Source organism: Canis lupus, chromosome 12 (assembly GCF_003254725.2).
Source record: "Canis lupus dingo isolate Sandy chromosome 12, ASM325472v2, whole genome shotgun sequence".
NCBI lineage: Eukaryota > Metazoa > Chordata > Mammalia > Carnivora > Canidae > Canis > Canis lupus.
In genome coordinates, this window is record NC_064254.1 from 65215320 (window position 1) to 65239246 (window position 23927).

The 23927-nt window shown below is 45.6% G+C and overlaps 1 protein-coding gene across 4 annotated transcripts in view; it reads right to left on the reverse strand.

The window, feature by feature from the left end:
* SCML4 (Scm polycomb group protein like 4) overlaps positions 1–1366 on the reverse strand; it is a 114754-nt gene extending 113388 nt beyond the window's left edge. For 3 of the 4 annotated variants that reach the window (XR_004804284.2, XR_004804286.2, XM_049092442.1), the window contains exon 1: positions 974–1366. The gene's annotated coding sequence lies outside the window, so the exon portion shown is untranslated. The remainder of the gene's footprint in view (positions 1–973) is intronic. The other variant, XM_049092444.1, reaches the window with a different exon arrangement.
* Between the last annotated feature and the right edge of the window lie 22561 nt (positions 1367–23927).

A 23927-nucleotide genomic window follows, 5' to 3' on the forward strand; every position in this document is an offset into this window, starting at 1 on the left:
GCTCCAAATATTCTATTTTATTTTTTTAAGTCTTGAGAAAAAAAAAAAAAAACAACTCTGCCTCTCACTCTTCAAAAATGGTTCCTCTGGTTGAAAAGAAAGAAAACCACAAGAGTGTACAACATCTCAATTTCGAAGCACCTGGGTGGCTTTCTCAAGTTGGGCTCTGTGCCCAACCAAGGGCCACCGTCTCAGAAGGCTACTGGTGTCTAACCCTCTTGAGGACCATCACAGACTCTGAAGACAGCCCCATGAGGTCTCTGCCCATTACTATGACAGGGAGCAGAGGAACCTGGACTCAGCCCCTCAGCAGCTGTGGGTCAGAGGACCTAGACACAGCTGACACCACCCTCATCCACTGTCCTGTTCCACTCCGCAAGCTCCTGGAGACCAAGCTTCATGCCACTGGGGTCCCGGTCATGCAACGCCCTACCCGGGAGGGAGGTGACTCTGTATTCGAACTTGGGAAAAGCTGCTCCTGACACTCCCATAGCCACCTGGGTATATTTTTCCTCCCAAACCAACCAGTGCCAGCTCCTAGCGGTAAATAGTAGTCTCATCTATCTTGGTGAATCAAGAAAAAGCAGCACAAAGGCATATAAAACATTCCAGCTGGGTTATAAATAATGCAATCCAGTTCTAAAAAGTCCTCTTGCGTGTTCACAACACGTCAATTTTGATAATTAGGGTTTAGTAAATATGCATAGCCCGGGACCTAGAACACTGTCTAAATTCACAGAACAAAACAAAAGCAAAGCAAAGTCATCATGCGAAAAAGCAAAAACAGTTATTCGACATCCCACGTGGGTGGGGGGAACCCAACTTTCCACGTACTCCACCGCGGAGTTGAAGGGCAGGGAATGTGTCTGGGCCCCAAACCGAGACACCCTGTCCTTCTAGACTATGGCCTCGTCTCTGAGATCCCGTTAAGAGACCAGGCTTCGTGTCTGGAGCAGGAGGAAGGGAAGTTTACCTGCTGGTCCGGGACACTCGCCGTGGCACCGGGCCCAGGCGGCCGCAGCCAACGCGTCACCTGTCGTGGCGACAGCAGAAGGAGCAGGATCCCAAGTCAGTGGCACCCCCTCCGCCTGTGCATCTCCCTCACCTCCGGCTCGTTCGCCAGAGCCCCGCTCGGGCTCTCCGCGGGGCCGGGAGGGCTGGCTCAGGAGGCCCAGGCGCTCTCGGTACCTGCGGCCACCGGCCACCGGCCACCGGCCACCGTTACAAAAGCTGCTCCCGCAGCCGCGCTAGGAGCTCACAGTCGGTCCCCAGCAGCCCCGCTCTCCGGCTGCAAACATCTCATTAGACTAATGCATTCAGCACGGGCAGAGAACTCGATTTACCATAGCTACAGCAATGAATTTCCATTACGATGACAGCTTCGACCACATCATGTCCGGAAAGCCAGCCAACCACTGGCTTTTAAAGAACACACACATTTTACATGCAGAAAACGAGGCGCGCCCGCGTGTGTGTGTGTGTGTGTGTGTGTGTGTGTGTGTTTCGTGTTTCCTTCCTCTTAGCAGCCCAACTAAGAGAAATGTGCAGTGGAGCTTTTTGCCGACATGAGCTGCAAGGTAATGACACCTCGGCGTCTTTGGTAGTTACGTCCTTGTAATAACCTGAATTATGTCACAATTGTCAGAATGGGTGTTTCCAACATTTCGGTTTTCATTACCCCTCCTCTGTTGCCATAGAAACCAGACTGTAACATCATCTCTTTGTCCCAGTCCTGTAGCAGTAGGGGCCAGCACCAGTCTTGTCGGATACCGGTGATCTGAAGGAGCGACTGTTGGACTTTGCACAAATAAAACAACCACAACAGAAAAAATCCTAGTAACACCAACTGTGCAGGAGAGACTGTGTGTTTTGGCATAAGAAGAGGGCTGCCTACACAGGTGAACACACCATGATCGCACGTGTTGACCGTACAGCTGTGTACGACACGCACGGTCAGCGGATGGAGCCTGGACTTGGGCTCCCGGTGTGTGTGTCAGGACAGAAGCATTTCTCCACTTGTGACCATGACCAGGGCCTGCATGGGACAGGATGGTCCCCACCCGGGAAAAAGACTACTATTCATCCTCCATACCCCATTGTGTTCTCTGTGTATAACATTATACAATGTTAATCAATTAATACCTGTAAAGGGACTTTTTCTCCATTTTTTTTTTTTTTTTTTTTTTTTTAGTAAAGTGGAGCAAGACTCCCCATCACTCTTTTCACTCAGCCCATCCTGGAGTATTATTCCCAAGTATTTCCTATGAGATGAAACATCTACTCAACAAATATGTGGCCACCCGCAGGCTTACCTCTGGGGATGAGCAACAAGCAAATTTAGCAAATGTTTAGGACTCACATGAACTAGGGCTGACTAAGGCTCAGGGCACAGCTTGCACAGTTACTGAGAGTGACAAAAAAGAAATTACAATTTGAGGTTTTTCTGACTGTATTTGCAGAGTCACATCAGAAAGAAATAAGAAATCTGTCTCCCCGAATGGTGAACATAGGAAAGAAATAAATTTCTTTGAAGTCCAAGCGTTGTACTTACTGAGCAAGAAATGAATGTGCTACTTGAATTCATTCAATCATCTAATTTTGTTATTTTGTTTTGGGTGGGAGAAGGCAAGTATGGGAGTTCTTCATTTTGGTCATTTAATATAAGCTGATTTCAGTAAAGGAGGGGGAAGACGAGGTGGAAGGAAGGAGAGGAGGAGGAAAGAAAATAGGACCGACTGGGTGATTTCAATCGGCAACATCTCTGTCGCGGGGGCGGCGTGTATTGTTCCCACAGCCTCCAGCACAACCCCGAGGTGTGCAGATCAGCAAAGCGCCCCGGTGTCTGGGACGCTAGACCAGTGTTCGCTTTACAATGCTTCTTTGGGTGAATAAGATAAATCCTTCTTAAATCATCAAGATATTTCTCAGATCCTGTAAAAGGAAGGAAGAAAGGAGAGAGGGAGGGTGGGAGGAAGGAAGGAAGGAGAGAGGGAAGAAAGGAGGAAGGAAGGAAGGAACGAATGAATGAACAAACGAACGAACGAATGAACGAATGAACGAACTTTGGCAGAATCTGGCCCAGAGAAAGGCGTTTCCAGTTTTCCTATCCAGCTCTGTGAGAATCTGCGATTCTGATCCTTGAACTCCGCACTGCCTCACCTCCTCCCAGAAGTGCTGTTGTGGCCTGTCCTTAAGTCGAGTGTTTCTGGGATACAGGCATTGGCATCACACGTCAACTGCGCAGTGAGGCTTAAAATGGAAGTTAACTAAGATGTCTTGCTTAAAAAATGATAGAGATAATTGATAGATGATAGATGATAGATGATGATAGATAGATAGATAGATATCTACTAGAATTTCTTTTTTCATGCACCAGGACTTTGGCCTTAAGAAATTAAATCCAGGGGTGTCTGAGTGGGGCAGTGGGTCAAGTATCCGACTCTTGGTTTCAGCCCAGCTCATGATCTCAGGGTCCTGGGATCGAGCCCAGCAGCAGGCACTGTGCTCAGCATGGAGTCTGCTTGAGATTCTCTCCCTCTCCCTCTGCCCCTCCCACTCGTTCAGTCTTTCTCTCTCAAATAAATAAATAAAATCTTATAAAAAAATTAAAATCCATGTTTTTAAAAATCCTAAATTCCAAGAAAAAAATAAGTTAAAAAACACGTAAGGGAAAAGCAATTTGGTGGGATGGCTGCATCCAAGCTAAGGGGTATGTTAAGCAGCAAAGGGACCCTTCCCAGCTAACGTACCTCTCAGTCTTATACACCCCTGGGCTGCAATCAGGATGCTTAGCTGTGCCATGTTGTTAATTTTCTTTGGCGCTGTGGTTACATTTCTGTCTCAGACCACAGCAGCATGTTCCACTCTTGCCTCACAAATGCTACTGGGTTGGTGGTTAGGGAGAGGCGGCCAGCGGGAGCAGGTTAATTTGGGGGCATCCCAAATGCAAACCTACTCAGAGTGGTATCCATTTGAAGAGTAATCCCTGTCAGCTGCTGGTAAAGAGCTGTGGCTCCAACACAAGCATCAGGTGGAGAGGGCTGTGTCCTGGACAGGGGGGTTGGTGCTACTGCAAAAACCGCCCATATTATCATAATAACAGCTAACATTTGCCGGGGAAATACTACGCAGGAGCCCTATTCACATGCAGCCTTTTTTGGTAACAATCCTATGAAGTAAGTATTATGACACCATCCCCATTTTATAGATAAGGAAACTGAGACAGGGATGCTAATAAGTTGCCCAAGGTCACACGGCTCAGAAGCGCTGGATAGAGGATTGACCCTCAGTCTGTCCCCAAAGACACATAATTAATCATTGGGCCACATGGCCTCCTGGCACTGCACCTGTTCCAGCTCTGTCATTAACCCAAAGACATTGATCAAATCACTCCTTAAACAGCACAGGGGGACGGGGTGGGGGTGGTGGGGGGAGGAGGATAGGGATTAGATCATCTTTGTAGTCCCTTATGGTGCTGACGTTCTACAGTCCAAGGCTTTGGGTTGGAGGAGAGCTCAGTTTTTGTTGTGGCCTTGGCCGTGGCACCTAAGGGACAAAACGCACCCTCTCTCTCCATAGAATAAGACCTGGCAACCCAGAGCTTTGGAATGCCAATTTGGGATGGAGGCAGGGGAAGAGGGCATGTGGAAAGAACAGGCTGAGATTCCATTTCTGAAGTAGCAACGGGGGACCAGTCTCCCACATTCATGTGGCCACAAGGCTTTGCTTCCCATCATTCATCTCCAACTTTTCCTTAAGTATTCAAGAGCTTGAGAGTTTCAGGATTATGGAAGTAATGAGACTTATGTCACCATTTTGCCAAAGTGGAAATCGAGGCAGCCAATGATTAACCTGATGGGTCAGATGAGAGAGGCAAAACAGAAAGGGGATGCCAGACTCCTTGGCTCCTCCAATCTGAGTCTTTTTCGGCCCAAAGCCCTGCCTGCCACAGGGTCAGATTTTTGTATAAACAAAGCAGGGAAGCAAGCAGGGATCTTTTGAAATTAAAAACAAAACTATTTTCAGTAGTGAAGGTAAATGGGAAATAGCCTCAAAGTCCAATAAAAAGAGATTACTTATTGGGGGCGCCTGGCTGGGGGGCCTGGCTGGCTTAGTCGTAGAGCATGTGACTCCATCTCAGGATTGTGAGTTCAAGCCCCACGTTGGGTACAGAGATTACTTAAAAATAAAATCTTTTTTAAAAAAGAGAGATTACATAAGTAAGTGGATCATGGGTCCACACCATAGATTATACAATGTTAAACTACCAAAAAAGATGTCACAGAAGATCATTTAACAACATGAAAAAATGTTCTCAATAGAGAAAAACTGAAGGTTACAAAGTATATGCAGAAGAGAATCTTACTTAGAAAAAAATAATAATTTGCAAAATGCTGGAGTTATATTAACAGTCATGTTCTCTTGGTGATAGGACTACAAGTACTTAGTATCTTAATCTTTCTTTTTAATATTTTCTACAAAGAAAGACCCACTTTTTGGTGATAATAAAAAGTTATCTGAATCAATTGATTGGTATCCAAATTTTTCCTATCACATCTGCAAACATCTACTTATAATTCTCATAAATCAGGATCCCTGGGTGGCGCAGCGGTTTAACGCCTGCCTTTGGCCCAGGGCGCGATCCTGGAGACCCGGGATCGAATCCCACGTTGGGCTCCCGGTGCACGGAGCCTGCTTCTCCCTCTGCCTATGTCTCTGCCTCTCTCTCTCTCTGTGTGTGACTATCATAAATAAATAAAAATTTTTAAAAAAATAATTCTCATAAATCGTAAGTCTCAAATTTCTTTTTTAATCAATGGAATCAAAATAAAATCCTTGCCTACTGGCTGTAGGCCTCATTCGGCCATGGCCTTAGCCAGTGTTTCAAGCATGAAGGCTGCCCCTAACTCACTCAAGCTTGTCTTTGCTGCCCTTCACTCTGGGCTTTACCACCTCCTAATACCTTTAAGCCATACTGGGTACTCAGCACAGCCAATACAAAATCAGGGACAGACTCCCTACCCTTTCCCACGCAAGGGCTCCCACAGTCTGTAGGGTCCTCAAGCTGGTAATAGTCTTGTCCGAGTAAAGCCATGTGCTAAAGACACCAGAGGTTGAAGAGGGGGGGAAGGTGATGGAATAAAGTGAAAAATCACTCCTGTCCAAGGAAAGAGTGACTCATTCAAGTTCTCTGGGGCCTAAAACATGGTTCCTTTCAGGTGGGGCCTCCTTTCTTTGTGGCTCTGGGCCTGTGGCCTTGGCTGATATTCAGGGATTGACTTAGTGGAAATATTTGTCTCAAGGTCTGGCAGTTTGGGTAGTAGCAAGCCCAGAGACCCTCATCCCAGGGGCAGCGTCTGCTAACACAAGGCATGTGTTGACAGCTGGGAGAGCTGAGGGGGACGACAGCAGGGGCTTTCTCTTTGGTCACTAGGCCATAAATTCCAAGATGGCGGGGCACCGTCTTGTACTCTGCTGTATCTGTAGCGTGTAACACGTGCCTGTTCTATACCAAGAAGTCAACAACTGCTGCTGATGAATAAAAGAAACTAGAGGTTAAAGACAGTAACCTAATCTCAATATTAGTTTAAGCTTTTAGACACTATTCCTTTTCTCTGAAAAAAGTGATTGACTTTAGATGTCTGTCATCAAAAAAAAAAAAATCCTAATTTGTTAAAATTGAAAGGATGATTTCTATTTCCTACCTTCTTCCTCCTTTATACTTTTAAAATATTATCTTCTTCAGATCACTTCTGCTTTGAGCCATGTTTGTTTGAAACTAATTAACTTTTTAAAAAAGATTTATTTATCTTAGAGAGCAAGAGCGTGTCAGAGAGTGACTGTGCAGGGGAGGTAGAAGGGAGAGGTGGGCAGAGCCTTCATTTCACGACCCTGAGATCATGACCTAATCACGACCTGAGCCAAAATCAAGAGTCAGGCACCCAACTGACTAAGCTGCCCAGGCACCCTTGACCCCAATTTCTATGGAAAGACACGTGTGCATGTGTATGTGTGTGTGTGCACACATATGTAAAGGAGAAAGGACATGGCAGGGGGCACAGCCAAGAATGATTACTTTTTAAAAAAATTTTCATTTAGATATATTGTTAAGGTTGCCTGTACTTTCAGTTTCTAGAATAAAATCATTAATCACCCGAGGCTCTGTCTCCCCTTATTTGGGGGAAGATCTCCAAGATGGGCCTCTTGGTTACTAAAACTTGAATCTCAATGCAGATGATACAGTCTGAAATTTTTCACTCTCTTTAACCGAAAAAACCCTTGGTGGGTGAATAAAAAGCAATTGGTTGATGAATTCCCCTTAAGAAGAACCAACTTTAGTGTGGACCATGTCTTTGATAAGCCCACCTAGGGTAGAATCTAAACTCAAAAAAACTGGGTCTGGGCCAAGAGGAAGGAAGAGGAGGTAAAACAGCAAGTAACAGTAAAAACCACTCAAACTGGCTTAAAAATAAAGATCATGCATTGGCAGGGTGTCTAGTGAGCTATAGGTGAGGCTGATCCAATAGCTCAGTAATGTCACCAAAGAAATGGTCTGAATCATCCTATGCCTGGCTCCCCTCATGGTCACAATATGGCTGCCAGTTGCTCTCAGGCTGCCATACTTTCCCACTGACATCCAACACAACGGAGAGCCTCTCCTAGGACTTTTCCATGGAAGAGCTAGGAAGTTTCCCTCCTAGAGAAATGGATGCTAAACGACCAAAATCAGCAAGAAGCAACTGATTAGTAGGAGGTGGTGGTGAGGGGAGATGTGGAGAAGAGATGGTAGGCTGCTGTGCTTGGTGCCTGTGACCTTCACCGCTACAGCTCTCAGACACAGATCTTCAGGAAAGACCACAGAATCGTGAAGTGCTTGATGTGGTTGGATTTCTTGTAGAAACTGTTGAAGAGGCTGGGCTGAGTTGCACATCCTGGGGCGACGCAGGTGAAACCAAAGAGCTCATGAGAAGCCAGGGCCAAGACCAAAGGGATTTAGAAACTATCGAGCCTGGGGGAATGGGTAGCCATAACCAGGAGGACTCTGGACCTTTCCCAGGTTGTGAAAATCAGGAATTTGTAGGGCGGAAAGGCAGCCAGCTGACCAAGGGGCTAGAGTTATGGAAGTTGGGTGTGTATTTAGCTGTACTTTATTCTTTAATAAAGATGAGGGGTCTTCTGGAGAGGAGGGCTTGACTGGAATTGGTATTCTCCAGATGGGTTATTTGAGAGAATACTGTGATTGCCTTAATGGGGCTCTGCGGTCTGCCCTTTGGCTCATGTGGGTGTGTGTGCCATGCGTGGTATGGTGTGGGGTAGGAGTTAAGAGCCAGGCTCTGCCTGAAGGGAATTGTGGGAGGGGCAGTTTTGCCCTCTAGGACCAAGTTGGGCCCAAAGGCAAGCCTTGGGAAAATGGCCAGAGGGGACCTGAAGGAGCTGGTGAGCGAGCATCACAAAGCTTGGGGCTCAAGGGACATGGAGGGGCCTCAGGGCACAAGAGGACATAGCAGCAGCATCTAAAGATGGGCCCTTTACTGACCTTCCAGGGACTGAGCCCAGGAATGACCTCTTTGGACTAAGAACCAAACTCAGAGAGTTTGGGGGGACTGTCTGGAGAGACAGAACCCATTTTCCCAGATTGTTGGAAGGGGTACAGCCCATAGATGAACACTCAAGAGATAGAAATGGCAAAAATGAAAAGAAAATTTAACAAGAAATGTACAAGTTTTATGTGAAGCTTAGTGGCTCAGAGCAGTGATATTGGCTCAACCATGTCCGTGACAGTGGTCAAGAACCTCAAATAAATACCAGGGGTGGTAAGAGAAACATGAGGTCAGGCCTGGCTCATCCTTAATTCTTCCCCAGTGTCCTCTAAGGCTTGGATCAGGAGTATTTGAAGATGGATAAATCATCACAGGGCAGTTGGTAGTCATGCTTCATTCCAGAATAATGGTGAAGAGAAATTCCAGAATGACAGTTATGAATGGACGTAGTGAATTGTCCATCCTTGAGGAATGTCTCTAAAGGAAAAAAATAAAATGAGGAGGTAAGGTTAATGTTTGAGCATAATGAAAGTGTTACAGTGCTGGTGGATAATTTGGGGATAAATTTATTAAAGGTACTTGGAAAACCAAGTGACAAATAAAAAAGAGAATTATTAACTCAGAGAAAGAGAAACATTAACTGTAGTATACCATATAGCTGAATTCTAAATAACATACACATTTTCAAAATAATATTATTACTAAGTATTGATTTCACTAAAAATTATGCCATAACTTTTTTGGGAGCATGGAGAGAGGAAAAAGGGGAGATGAGATTTAAACAAGCCCACACATTCCAAAGTAAGGAATCACTATCTAAAACAAAAAATAAGCAAGAAAAGGCAATATATACAGGTTAATTAGGAATTCAGAGGCAAATACCAGAAGCAACAGCCAAAACCATGGTTGTCATTAGAGAGAAGGGATGCAGGAACAGGAGACAACTATTTTTGATATAAATCTTATGGAACTATTTCCCTTTTTAATCTTTCTCAATAGATACATACACACACAGATATATGCATACATAATTTTGATCATAAAAAGTATTAAATAAAACATTTTAAGCACTCTCTTTACAATAAAAAGCAATCATTGATCCTCTACCCCTGAGAGTGGAAGAGTTCACAAAAAGCATGAACATGATATTTTTTTCACCTAAGGAGAGTTGTCATTTTTTAAAAACATTTCGTAAAATCCAATCATAAATTAAAATAAAAATTGTAAACAAAGTTCTAAAAAACTGTAAACCTAATTTTATGGCTTTTTTGCTCGTAATAAAATGCCGGGCAGCCCGGGTGGCTCAGCGGTTTAACATTGCCTTCGGCCCAGGACATGATCCTAGAGACCCAGGGTCAAGTCCCACGTCAGGCTCCCTGCATGGAGCCTGCTTCTCCCTCTGTCTGTGTCTCTGCCTCTCTTTCTCTCTGTGTCTCTCATGAATAAATAAATAAAATCTTTAAAAAAAAAGCAATGTTATTATAAAGTCTTTTTTTTTAAGATTTTATTTATTTATTCATAAGGGACACAGAGAGAGAGGCAGAGACACAGGCAGAGGGAGAAGCAGGCTCCCCATGGAGAGCCTGATGTGGGACTCGATCCCTGAATCCCAGGATCACGCCCCGAGCTGAAAGCAGACGCTGAACCACTGAGCCACCCAGGTGTCCCTGTTATTATAGATTCTTTATGAAGATACTTAAGCCATTACTCTCTAGTCGAATTTTGGACTTTTTTCTTGGAGACATCCTGAAATAGTGCCTGCCATATGGTCGCACTCAATAAATGTTTGTTAATGATCATGAATGGATGAGAAATGCTAATTTGTTACGCACTTGTGAACATCTAATATCCTAGCTTGAACTCTGAATGAGTGGGAGAGAGTTCCTTGGAAGCAGAGGCTGTCAGATTGATCGCTGGGTCCTGATCGGAGACAAATAACATGAGCCACTATGTGCCGAGCACACACACCTAATCATAAGCAGGGATTTTATAATAAATATGGCATTTTTGAGCCATCTAGATAGCATATCAGATGCTCACAGAATCTTGACTTCTGAATGTCCTTCTCCTAACTCATAGGTGAAATGACAGGGAATCTTGACTCCTCCATTCATTCCACAAATAGTACTGAATGCCTGCTGAGTGTCAGGCACTATTCTAGGCTCAGCTTAAGAAATAGACCACAGGGGCCCCCGGGGGGCTCAGTGGGTTAGGCATCCACCTTCGGTTCAGGTCATGATCCCAGGGTCCTGGGATGGAGCCCAGCATTGGGTTCCCATGTTGGGTTCTCTGCTCAGCAGAGAGTCTGCTTCTCTCTCCCTCTCTCTCTGCTTCTCCTCCCACTTGTGCTCTCTCTCTCTCTCTCTCTCAAATAAATAAAATCTGAAAGAAGAATGAAAGGAAGAGGGACGCCTGGGTGGCTCAGCGGTTGGATGTCTGCCTTCGGCCCAGGGCGTGATCCTGGAGACCCAGGATCGAGTCCCACATCGGGCTTCCTGCATGGGGCCTGCTTCTCCCTCTGCCTCTGCCTATGTCTCTGCCTCTCTTTCTGTGGGTCTCTCATGAATAATAATAAATAAATAAATAAATAAATAAATAAATAAATAAATAAATAAAATATAAAAGAAAGAAAGAAAGAAAGAAAGAAAGAAAGAAAGAAAGAAAGAAAGAAAGAGACCAAAATGTCTACACTCAGGGAGCTTACTTTCTCTTGTAGGAAGACAGACAATAAGCAAGATAAATAAGTGAAATATTTAAAATATTTATCACGTTGAATGGGGATGAGTGCTAAGGAGAAACATCTGAGCAGGAAAGGGCTAGAGAGGGTCAGGGTCATGGTGCCGGGAGGAGGAGTGTTGTGATTAAAATGAGAGCAGCCAGAGGAGTCCGCTGGGGGTGAAGGTGTGCTGAGGCCTAAAAGCAGCGAGGGGCGCAGGCCCAGTGAGAGTCAGCTCCCGCACCCCACGGCCCGGGGAAGAGGGTGAGCGGGGTGCTGTCCTGGGAGAGCCTCCCTCCCCGCTGCATGTCTGCAGAAGCACTGCCTGGGCCCCTCCGACTGGGCGCAGTGGAAGTCAGCCCGAAGAAAGGATATGAAGATCTTCAAGACGGATTTATTTGCAATCCTCTGGACTTCTGTGATGTCATCAGAGAAATGTCCCGCTCCATCTCTCCGCTCAATCCCCAAACACGCCGTCTCCTTCCCGCTCCCCTTACGTATAGAATAACACCCAGTGCTCATCCCGTCAAGTGCCCACCAATACTTAATAGTTTAAAATGTAGAGTGGGGACGCCTGGGTGGCTCAGTGGTTGAGCTTCTGCCTTTGGCTCAGGGCGTGATCCCAGGATCTGGGATCAAGTCCCACATTGGGCTCCTTGCATGGAGCCTGCTTCTCCCTCTGCCTGCGTCTCTGCCTCTCTCTGTGTCTCTCATGAATAAATAAATAAAATCATAAATAAATAAATAAAATGTAGAGTGGTAGTCATCACCTTTTTTTGTTTGGAGATGCAATTGACTTATAACATTGTGTATTTTTTTTTAATTTAAAGATTTTATTTATTCATGGGAGACACAGAGAGACAGAGAGGTAGAGACACAGGCAGAGGGTGAGTAAAGCAGGCTCTATGCAGGGAGCCTAACATAGGACTCGATCCTGGGTCTCCAGGATCACACCCTCGGCTGAAGGTGGCGCTAAACCGCTGAGCCACCCGGGCTCCCCTTAAATTTGTGTAAATTTAAGGCACACAACATGTTGATTTGATACATTTATATATTTCCAAAATGATTACCACCAGAGCTTTAGCTAAAACCTCTATCACTTCAGATAGTTGTTATTTCTCCTCCTTCTTTCTTTTCTTTTTTTTTTTAATATTTTATTTATTTATTCATGAGAGAGAGAGAGAGGCAGAGACACAGGCAGAGGGAGAAGCAGGCTCCATGCAGGGAGCCTGATGCAAGACTGGGTCCCGGGACTCCAAGATCATGCCCTGGGCCAAAGGCAGGCGCTAAACCACTGAGCCACCCAGGGATCCCTTCTTTCTTCTTTTCCTTCTCCTTCTTCTCCTTCTTCTTCTTTTCTTTCTCCTCCTCCTCCTTCTTCTTTTGAGGTGAGAACATTTAAGACCTAGTCTCTTAGCAACTTTGAAGTTCCCTTTCTAAAAAGCCACTATTGTTTCCGTTTTTATTCTACAGGGGGCTCAAGCTGTAAATCAGCCAACTAACACTAATCCAGAGCTGCCATGTGTCAGACTGGGCTAGGCAAAACAAATAAATAAACACACCTTTCGTATCATGGACCTCACAGTCGCAGACACCAGCAAAAACACTTCTTTACATCTGTGCTCTCAGGCCAGATTGCTTGGATTCAGACCTTGACTCTGTGACTCATTAGGTGAGGAACTTTTGTCAGATTACTTAACTTCTGCGGGCTTCAGCTCCCACATTTGTAAAATGGGAATAAAATAGGTTACTTGTTGGGTTAACATAAATGAATATTTAAAGTGCCTACCAGAGTACCTGGGATGTCATAAGCTCCCCATAGATGTTAGCTTTTAAAATGACATAAAGAGCTTATAATAATTTTTAAGACATTTATAACATCTAGTTTTCACAGAGGTCCTGGGACAGAGCTAACACTTACAATCTGATCTGAGTAATTTGATAAATCCTTCCTCCTCCACACGTCTCTGTTTACGTTCACTGATGTACACAGGGACATAGGACTCAGCGGGGGTGGGGGTGGGGGTGAGTGGGTGGTAGGAAGTTTTCCATTTTCTTCAATTTCATTAATTTAGGCTCTTAATTGCTCCTTCCTTTCTTCTGCTCGTTTTGGGTTTAACTGCTCTTCTTTTCCTAGTTCCTTGGAGTAGAAGCTTAAGACTATTGATTGGAGACATTGCTTCTTCTCTAACATAAACATCTTAAAAGTGCCATGCTTTTGGCATTACTTTAGCTGCAACCCACAAATTAGATATAATAAATTTTCCCTCTTATTTTGTATTCAGAGTATTTTTAAATTTTCTTGAGGTTTCTTTTTTCAGTCCATAGATTATATAAAAGTGTATTGTTTAATTTCTGATTATTTGGGGGATTTTCTAGGTATCTTACAGTTATTGATTTCTAGTTTAATTCCATTATGCTCCAAGAACATTACTTTGTGAGAGCTTGCTTGCTTTCTTTCTTTCTTTCTTTCTTTCTTTCTTTCTTTCTTTCTTTCAACCATTTTGCCTGCCCTCTGCCCGTGAGCCCAGCAGGAGTGCCCTGTAGACTCTCTGAGCAGCACCACCACTCTTGTCCACAGGCTGCACCTCCAGAAGCCAAGAGGAGACAAATCATAAGAGACTCTTAACCACAGGAAACAAACTGAGGGTTGTTGGAGGGGAGAGGGATGGTTGGATGGGGTAACTAGGGGATGGGCATTAAGGAGGGCACGTGATATAATGAGCACTGGGTGTTATATACAACTGATGAATCACCGACCTCTACCTCTGAAATTAAAAATACACTATATCTTAATTAATTGAATTTAAATTAAATAAAATAAATTAATAAATGTTTGTTATGATTTCCTTTATGGGCCAGCAAATGATCTATCTTGATGACTATCCTGTGTGCAATTGAAAAGAATGTGGGGACGCCTGGGTGGCTCAGTGGTTGAGCTTCTACCTTGGGCTCAGGTGTGATCCTGGAATCTCAGGATGGAGTCCCACATCGGGCTCCCCGCAGGGAGCCTGCTTCTCCCTTTGCCTATGTCTCTGCCTCTGTGTCTCTCATGAATAAATAAATAAAATAAAAAAAAAGAATATGTATTCTATTGTTGAGTACAGTATTCAGTAAATGTCACTTAGATCAAGTTGGTTAATGATATTATTCATATCTTCTATGTCTACTGATTTTGCCTCCTTTTTCCATGAATCATTGATGTCTCCATCTTTAATGAGATTTGTCTCTTTCTCCTTTCAGTTCTGGCAGTTTTTGCTTTATGGATTTTTTAGCACTGTTGTTAGGGATGTGTGCATTTAGAATTGTTAGGTCTTTTTGGAGGATTAATCTCTTTATCATTATACAATGTCACTATTTATCCTTGAAAATATTCCCTATTGTGAAGTCTACTTTTTCAAATATTAATATAATACAGCAACTCCAGCTTTCTTTGATGTTTGCCTAGTATTTATTTTTCATTCTTTTTAGCCATAATCTATGTTTTTATATTTTAAGTGAGACAATATCAAATGGTCTAATATAAATGCAATTGTAATACCAGAAGAAGAAAGAATGAGGCAGAAGAAATATTAGAAGAACCATTGACAGACACCCAAACTTCATGACAGACACCAAACCACAAATCCAAGAAGCTCAGAAACATCAAGCAGAAAACAAACAAAACATGACACCTAGGTATATCACTTTTAAACTGCTGAAAACAAAATATTAAAAGGAAACCTGGAAGGCAGCCAAAGAAAAAAGGCATATTACATTCCCTGAGGGAGGGAGGAGACTCTCAGAGAGTCATCAGAAACATCATTCTCATTTTCTTTAGAAATCATCAATCCAAAAATTAAAAAGAAAAAAGGAAATCTAGAATTGCCTTCACCAAACTCAGAGCAGCCTATTTTGTAGCAATCTTAAAACTGTTGAGAGCATGCCCTTTGACCACCAGGTATTCCAAAGTCCAGAGAAGTGCGTAATTCAAATTGGGCCAGGAAAACAACTCCCTCTACACACAGAATTGTTTCTGCCACTAACTTCTTCTTCAACCTGCCTCCTCTGCCCACTGACCCTGCTAGTGATGTCTGTGCTGTTGTCCCCAGCACAGGGGACATTGCAAAGGGAGATTGTAGAAAACCAGTACAATCCTAGGCACACTCAACTCTGGGGAAGAAGGAGACTGAACATATTGCCAGGTATGGATTACCCATCCAAACTTTCAGAAATGGCCTGGAGGCAGGGGTGCGGGGGGAGAGGGGGGAACAGAGGACTTTGTCACACCTGCTTTCACAAGCATTAGAGAGACCATTAATACAGAGATTGGCAGATATGACACCGGGCTGCTGGCAATGTCCTCTTGACTGGCTTTGACACCTGTACTTTGGTTTCTCTGTTCCTGAGAGAGAGAAAAAAACCAAAGTGATGGGGAAAAAAAAATCAAAAAAGAAAAGAAACCAACAATGATAGCAAACCAAGTAGGGACACTGTCAGGACACGGTATCAGAATGAAATGAGTATGGGTTTGCTAAAGGAAAGCTAGATGTATGATGGTAAAACAGAGGAAACTGGAAAATAAACTGTAAACCATGACACAGAATAATTAAACGATGAGAAACAGATGTGAGTGTGTCAGGAGGAGAAGAAGGAATGAAAAGCAGAAAGAAAATACAAATTGGCTATGGGAGGGCAAGCAGGTCTTGTGGCATGGGGTTGACTCACACTTGCATGATAGATAGGTGTCGCAGCCAGAGGGTGCCATGGATGGAAGGCAGAGGAAGGGACGCGTTGGTGCCCGTGGACGCAGGCAATCAAGTTAAATAGGCTTCTACTAGCAATCTCTTTTTCCCTTACACACACTGAGAAAAAATCATTAATGTGCTCACAACGTAGCAAGAAGCTGATGATTAAAATGATTTGCAGGGACTGATTGAGTGGTCACAAGCCTCAAATGTCCTTAGAGCTGTGCAGGAGGGTGTTAAGCCCCCGGCTGCTCCTGAGGCTCTCAGCTGGATCAAGGCTCCCCCACTTTGCTAAATAACTTGATTTTTAAGGACAGAATCTAATCCATTTTCCAAACGTCTACCTCCGAGGCCCCAAACTGCCTGGGCAGCCAGGGCACGGGGAACTCCCTCCCTGCAGTCAGTTCTCCATCCCCTATGTTCACATGCCAAATTCCGCGCCTCCAACACACTCTATGGAGAGACTACGAAACCATATCCCCAACACAGCGACTGGGAGGATCTCACTTTGGCAAAAGGGATCATCTGAAATTAGGCTTGGGGGAGGGGGTCAAAAAAATCTGTCCAAACACAGCAGGACATGATCACCCTGACTACCAAGTTAGTGTTGTTGAAGGCTGAACACTGTCCCACGGGCCGGACACGGTGGGAGACCGCGGGTGCTAGTAGCTCAGCAGCTCTTGGTAAGGGGATGGTTCCCTGGAAATGACAGAATGATTGAGTCTTTCTTCTCCATGGAATCGATGGAGGGACTGAGATTTTCTCACTCACTTACATGATTTCCTATTACTAAGCAGAATATTAAAATCTTATGAGAGGGGCCCTGGGTGGCTCAGTGGGTTAAGTGTCCGACTCTTGATTTCGGCTCAGGTCATGGTCTCAGGGTTAGGAGATGAAGCCCTGTGATGGGCTGCACACTGGATGTGGAGCCTGCTTAAGAATTTCTCTCTCCCTCTCCCTTTGCCTCTCTCCTCCTCCACTTGTGCTTGCTCTCTCTCTCCTTTTTCTTAAAAGACAGATCTACTATGATTGTGTGGTTTTTTTTTTTAAAGATTTATTTATTTGACAAAGAATGAGAGAGAGAGCGAGCACATAGGGGGAGCTGCAGAGGGAGAAGGAGAAGCAGACTCCCCGCTGTGCAGGGAGCCCGACGTGGGACTTGATCCCAGGACTCTGGGATCACGATCCAAGCCAAAGGCAGATGCCCAACCTACTGAGCCACCCAGATGCCCCATCTCTCTTTCTTTCTCTCTTAAAAAAAAAGCAAACTTATGAGAATGAGAAGTTTGAAACTCTTCAGTGACTGTGCTCCCTTAGAGAGAAATAGGCAAGGTATTATTTTGAATCCTCAGATTTCAATTGTCTGTGACAGAACATTAGAGTTTTATTGTCGGAGTAAGGGGATACGGTGCGGGAAGGCAGGGTTTTATGAGACCCAAATTACTACGAACATTTACCACACATGTTATTACATTTTTACCTCAAACCCTCCAAATGCCTGCCCTTGTTTTCGTTTCCTGGACCAATTCCCAGCTCCCCAGTGAACTCGGGTGCCACATGGGTTGGACAAGTCTGTGGAGAATGCTCTGCTCACAGGCCTGTTCCCACCTGCAGGGAGAGAAGGCAAGTGGCCCCCTGCCCTGCTGAAGAGAAAGGACCCCTCCCTGAGGCTCACTGTGGAGAGGAAAGTGTCTCTCCCTACCAGGAGCTCAGCTGGCCTCTCAGACAGCTTTAGGTGTCCAACAGGAACGGCGAGCTCTCCCATGAAGTCAGCACTTCCTGGTTCTAGAAGCTTCCTGACCAAAGCTCCAGCCTGACAGCCAAGCTCTAGTCTATGGAGGTGTTGATGGGAATCCCTCAAAGAGTCATCTCTCAGATACCAATGGATTGCGCCTTCCCTCATCAGGGTCTCCTTGGTGTATGGGTTGAATTGTGTCCCCCTCCCCCAACCACCACCAAAAAAGATACGTTGAAATCCTCAGCGCCCAGTACCTCAGAACAGGACCTTATTTGAAATAGGGTCTTTACAGAGGTCGTTAGGGTGGACTCTAATCTGATACGACTGGTGTCCTTATTAAAAGGAGAAATTTGGACACAGAGACACACATATATGTAGAGAGAAAACAAAACGTGAAGAGACACATCTACAAGCCAAGAAGAGATGCTGGATCTCCTTCACAGCCCTCGGAAGGAAACAACCTGCTGACACCTTGATTCTGGAAATCTAGCCTCCAGAACTGTGAGACGATACACTTCTGCTGCTTAAGCCCTCCAGGTTGTGGTACTTGGTCACAGCCCGTCCCAGGAAACTGATGTTCTTGGCTCCATGTCCTCCAAGACCCAGGGGGTCAGGCCCAAGGGACAGCATATGTACATCTGAGGCCGTCTGATTCTGGAGGTCATTCCACAGTGGATTCAGGGAAATGAGCTCAACAAGGGCCAAGCAGTGTCACTAGGAATATTGTTAAGGGCTTTGGTCCCTTACAGGGCATGGAATCTCTTGATCCAAAATCTAAACGTAATGGACACATAGACTGTGTGTGTATGTGTGTGTGTCCCGTAGGAGAGTGGGTGTGAGAAATGGTGACCCAGAAGGAAGGTCCCCAGGAGATCCCTCAGGGCCTCGTTCCAGGTGGCATACGGATGTTGTCATGATTTCCATAATCTGTCCCAGCGAATAGTTCCTCTTCAGCTTGGACTCCAGGCCAAAAGCAAACCTCTCTGCCCAAAGAGCAAAAATACAGATTTGCCCATAAAAATAAGTTAACATAAAAACACGAAGTTCCTCGAAAAGAAAGGCTCCATAGACGTAAAGGGCAGCGGCTTTAGCTGAATGAATGCCGTGACGAAAAGGATAAGTGGCTTCTTTTTCAAATCTGCTAAGAAAGCTGAGGGCTTGCGGGGAGGGGAGCAGGGGGGAATGTACTTGGGTTTCACTGAAACAAAAGAGAGAAGTCAGAATTTTTAAAACTATATATATTCATAAATGAATATGAATATTCACATATATGTATAAGTATTGCCCCAAATACATAAGAATGTGTCAAATATCGCACAGGACATGCACATACGAAATAATTTGCTGTTTATCCGAAATGCAAATGTACCTGGGTGTCCTTTCCGTGGGTGCGGTGCACCTGGCACCCCCGCTCCCGGTGCCCCAGCAAGTCCCAAACAGCTGAGCTGGGTGTGCAGTGGGGCCTAAGGAGGCCGAGGTGTACCCTTAGGTGAGGGTAGCTCCCCACTGGGCTCTGGCGGGGGGGCCGGCGGAGCGAGGTTCCCCAAGGTGTCCCCTGGAGGCTGCAGCTGGCTTGCCCAATGGCCAGAGCACCTGCACCGGGGCCTTGGTGGGGGCAGAGTCTTGGGGGAGCTAGTGAGTGCCTCTGTGGGGCGGAGAAGAAGGAAAAGTGGCCCTTTCCCCCCGAAGGCACCTTTTTCAGTGTCTTCACGGACTTGGACATCACAGCCAAGCCTCCCCCGAAGCACCCACCTTGCTGGTCACCCAGTTCTGGGGCCGCACTAAGGCTACACTTGGGTGTCCCCCAGGAAAGAGCCTCATTGCTCCCGAGCACATCTCCGCGGCTGGTCTGCAGGTGTTGGGCAGCTTCATGCCCCGCCTGCTGGGTCATCTGGGGCATCTGTGACAGGGAAGTCCCATCTTTTTAAACATAGGACTTGCTAAGCCTGCCCGACCACCCTGGAGATTTGGGACTCTCCAGCCTCCACAGTCATGTGAGCCTTAGAATCAACTATAAACCCCTCAAAATAAATCTATAGACAGGGAGCTAGGTACAGATACAGGTTTATCAATATATAGATACAGGCTTACGAAGAGGGTATAGGTGTAGGTGCATTCTCTGGGGTGTATCTCCAGAGGACTGTGACCCAGGCTGTATCCCCAGCTCAGGCCAGACCCATCACTCGCTTACCTCACGTGGTGCCAGCAATACCCCTCTTCTGTCTTAGTGGGTTTTCCTCTCCAGCAGATGATTTCCTTCGGCACAGAACACACTGTTGTTTTCATCTCTTAAAAAGTCTTGTTTTGGAAATCTTTCTTAGAAGTTCTCTTCCAGCTCCCATTCCATTTCTCTGATCCTCTCAGCAACAACATTCTTCTGGAGAGTTGTCTGTGTTCTCTGTTCCCAATTTCTCTCAACCCATCCTCTGTCTGCCTTTTCATTGTGAGATTGACACATATACAAAAAAGTGGAGTGTATGTGTGTGTGTGGGGGGGTGGTTAAAAACAAGAGCATAAAGCTTATTGATTTATCCACAACGAACACCCTTGCTATCACCATCCAGGTCAAGAAGCGGCACATTATTCGCAAGTGCACAGAAGCCTTCCTTGTGCTCCCTCCCACTTCCTACCCCGTTCTGTCCCCAAAGGTAACCATCATCCTGACTTTTTTTTTTTGTTTGTTTTTTAGATTTTATTTATTTATTCATGAGAGAAAGAGAGAGAGGCAGAGACACAGGCAGAGGGAGAAGCAGGCTCCATGCAGGGAGCCTGATGCAGGACTGGATCCCGGGACTCCAGGATCACACCCTGCCCCGGAGGCAGGTGCTAAACTGCTGAGCCACCCAGGGATCCCAATTTTACCCATTTCTTGAGCTTTAAATAATGGGATAATCTTAAAAATGTCTTCTGTGATTGGTTTTTTCACTCAGTATTGTGTTGGTAAAATTCACCCATGTTGACATATGTAACTGCATTTCATTTGTCTTCATTACTTTGTACCATTCCGTTGCATTAGTTATCTATTGCTGTGTAACAAATTACCCCAAGGCTTAGCAGTTGAAAACCAACATTTATTGTATCACCTACGTTCTGGGAGTCAGGAATCATTTGCGGTTTTGCCGGGTGTCCTGGCTCACGGTCTCTCAAGTCTTTGCAGTCGAGCTGTTGCCTGAGGCTATAATCTTGGAAGCCTTCACTAGGGCTGGAGGATCCACTTCCAAATTCACTCACATGGCTGTTGACGAGAGAGTAGATCCTTCCCGTGTTGGCCTCTCCATGGGGGCGCTCATGACCTAGATTGTGCAGAGCAAATAGTCCAAGAGAATACATGGGAGTGAGAGCTCTCACAGTGGAAGCTGCAATGTTTTTTATAATCTGATCTCAGAAGTGATACACCATCACTGTTGCCATTCGCTATTGATCACAGACCAAGCTGGTCCCGCGTGGGAGGGGACCAGGCCAGGATGGGAGCACCAGGAGGCAGGGATCATTGGGGACCATGTTGGAGGCTGCCCATCACAACCTTTGTATAAACACAGAAAAACGTATTTATCCATTCTTTTTTTTTAAAGATTTTTATTTATTTATTCATGATAGACACACACACAGAGGCAGAGACACAGGCAGAGGGAGGAGCAGGCTCCACACAGGGAGTCCGACATGGGACTCGATCCTGAGACTCCAGGATCACGCCCTGGGCGGAAGGCAGGCGCTTAAACCGCTGAGCCACCCAGGCTGCCCTGTATTCATCCATTCTATGATGAGTCCACATCTGGGTTGTTTCTAGTTTGGGACTGTTAGGAATAGAGCTTCTATGGACATTCTTAATACGTGTCTATTGGTGCAGATCTGCATACGTTTCTGTCGGGTAAATACCTGAAAGTATAATGACTACATCCCTGCCCAGGCATAACTTCAACTTTAGTAATTAACGGCACACCGTTTCACAAAGTAGTCTACAAATTTACAGCTTTGCCAGGAACAGATGAGATTTCAAGGTGCCATGTGTCCACCAGTGGGTGTTGCCAATCTCTTCAACTTCTGCGTTCTGGTGAACGTGTAGTGGTATCTCACTGTGGTTTCAATTTGCGATTCCTGGATGGATGAAGAACCTGAACAGCTGGCTTTTCATGTATTTGTTTCACCCTGATGATACGGTATTTTGCAAAGTATACGAGACACGGAGACACGGCACTCAGGTCCTCCTTCAAGGAAGGTCGTGCTGCCTAGCGGCAGAGAGTGTGCGCGGTCTGCAGAGAGCCTCCAGCCAACATTTTCTTCAGGGTTGGCCTTGATACGGAGACGTCCGCCCCTTGTCAAGGTCATGCCCCTCCTGAGGAGCCCATGCTCTTCACTGAGCAAGGCAGGACTCTGAAGACACAGCTTTTCAGCCTGACATGGGACGTACTAAGGAGCAATATTCCCTCTGGAGCACCCCCTAGCATGGCCCAGGCTTTGCTAGGCCTCCATCATGGCTCAGCTCCTTTCTCTGCCCCATCCTGCTCCCTCCCTCTTTGGTTCGCAATAAACATCTTGGTTCTTTTTTTTTTTAATTTTTTTAACTTATGATAGTCACAGAGAGAGAGAGAGAGAGAGAGAGAGAGAGAGAGGCAGAGACACATAGGCAGAGGGAGAAGCAGGCTCCATGCACCAGGAGCCCGACATGGGATTCGTTCCCGGGTCTCCAGGATCGCGCCCTGGGCCAAAGGCAGGCGCCAAACTGCTGCGCCACCCAGGGATCCCCAACATCTTGGTTCTTAATAAATATCTGGCACCACAAACCCCTTCTCAGTGTCTGTTTCTTAAAGACTCGATCCTCACAAAGTGTCACAATCGGTGACACAAAGTGTCTTTTTAAGCCTATTGCCAATTTTCCCATTGTCTCTTTTTTTTCCTTACCAGTTTGTAGGAGTCTTTTGTTTAGTATGGATTTGAGTGCTTTGTCAGTTATGTGTGTGGTGAATATCTTGTCCCACTCGAGGGCTTCCGTTTTTCTTTCCTTATTGTGTCTTTGAAGAACAAAAGTCCTTCATTTGGATGTAATTTAATTTCTCCATTTTTTTCCCTTTTTCGACATGCTCTTTGTATCCTACCCTAAGGTCATAAATATCTCCCATATTCTAAAAGCTTTTATTGTTTTGCTTTGCAAATTTAGACTTCCAAGCCACCTGGAATTAATTGCTGCATAAGGGATGGGACAGGGGCCACGCTTCGGGTATTCCCTCCCCCGCCCCACCCCATGGGTATCCTATGATCCCAGCGCCGTATTTTGAAAATGTCCTTCCTTTCTTCGCTGTCCTGCAACACCAACTTGTCACGCACACCAGGTGTGTGAGTCTGTCCACATGTGCGGGTCTGTCTCTGGATTTCCATTCTGTATCGCTGGCCTTCTGCTTTTGTCCTAATACCACACTGTCCTAATTCCCATTCTCTCTCAAGCCCACCTAGAACAGGGCTTTGTCTCCAATTGTTCCACCAGGATTGCTCTAAGGGGATCAGCAACACCCTGCCCAGCCAACGCCAGTGTTCACCTTACTTGCCCTCTCAGCAGCAGGTGACATCCGTGGTCCTTCTCCTGGCACAGTGTCTTCCAGGTCACCACACTGTTGGTTTTCCTGCTGCCACACCTCATGCTCCTTCACCGCCTCCCTTGTCCTGCCATTGCCTCTCCCTCTCCAGCCTGGTAATGTCAACCCCCCTCAGGGCCCAGACCTCTGCTTTTACTTCTTTGGGGATCTCATTCAGCATGCTAATGCCATTTAAACCCCAAATTTATATTCCTAACTAGACTTTGTTCACAAACTCCAGACCCCTATACCCAGCTGCCTCCCCTAACTTCTCTCCATTTGAAGAATTTGAAACTAACATATCCAAGCAGGATGACTCATCTTTCCCCCCCAGATCTGTTCCACATCTTCCCTTTACTTTCTCAGCTGACGGCACCTCCATCCTTCCACTTGCTCAGGCACATTCTTAGCAGCTTCCTTCCCCCTCTCTTTCTCTCATAACAGCACGTCCAGTTCATTAGGAAATCTTGCTGGGTTTACCTTCAAATGCGTACAGCCCAAATCCAAACGCTGCACCCTACCTCCAAGCTGTCCCCCCGTCAGACCCTCCGTAGGGACAAAGGCACAGCACCAATCGCCTTGGAACAAGGTAAAAATTCCAGGGAGATTTCTGCAATCACCTTCGCACTGGGTCTTCCC